Source organism: Pteropus medius, unplaced genomic scaffold (genome assembly GCF_902729225.1).
Source record: "Pteropus medius unplaced genomic scaffold, Ma_sr-lr_union100, whole genome shotgun sequence".
Taxonomy (NCBI): Eukaryota; Metazoa; Chordata; class Mammalia; order Chiroptera; family Pteropodidae; genus Pteropus; species Pteropus medius.
Window position 1 is genome coordinate 6,528,894 of NW_024349505.1, and position 589 is coordinate 6,529,482.

Genomic DNA, 589 nt, shown 5'->3' on the forward strand with positions numbered 1-589 from the left:
TTCTAGTCTTCCTCCTTATGACCCTCTCACTGCCTCAACCAAACTAACGCCAAGCGTAGGATCTTGTAAGCACTTAATTAATATTTGTTGAAGAAAAGAGTAGAAAGAAAGAAGGAAAGGAGAGAAAGGGCTGGGTAAGTGGATGGATGGTAGATGGTGAATGGATGGATGGTGGAAGTTTGGGTGGATAGATAGTGGATGGATAGTGGATGGATAAATGAGTGGATGGATGGATGGTGGATAGATGGATGGATGGTGAACGGGCGATGGATGTATATCATCACTATCCAATGGCTCCACCCAGAGCAGCGAGCCTGGGGCTCCCTCGTTCCCCTCTTCTCACTCCTCTCTCTCCAGGCTGTCATTTCACTTTCTTTAAAGCCTCGTTTCCAGTGTAACCATTAGGTGGTCCCTCTTTGTCCTCAGGCAATAACTAGTACTTTCTCTCTCTCCTGCCACCCAGTAACCAGCTGAATCTTGAATCGATACCAGTAAACTGGGTGTGAACGGAAGGAGATTGCTCTTTATCTGCCATTATTTACCTCTAGGTGTGTGCATTCCCGCTGCTTCTCTCTCCTCTTCCTCTCTC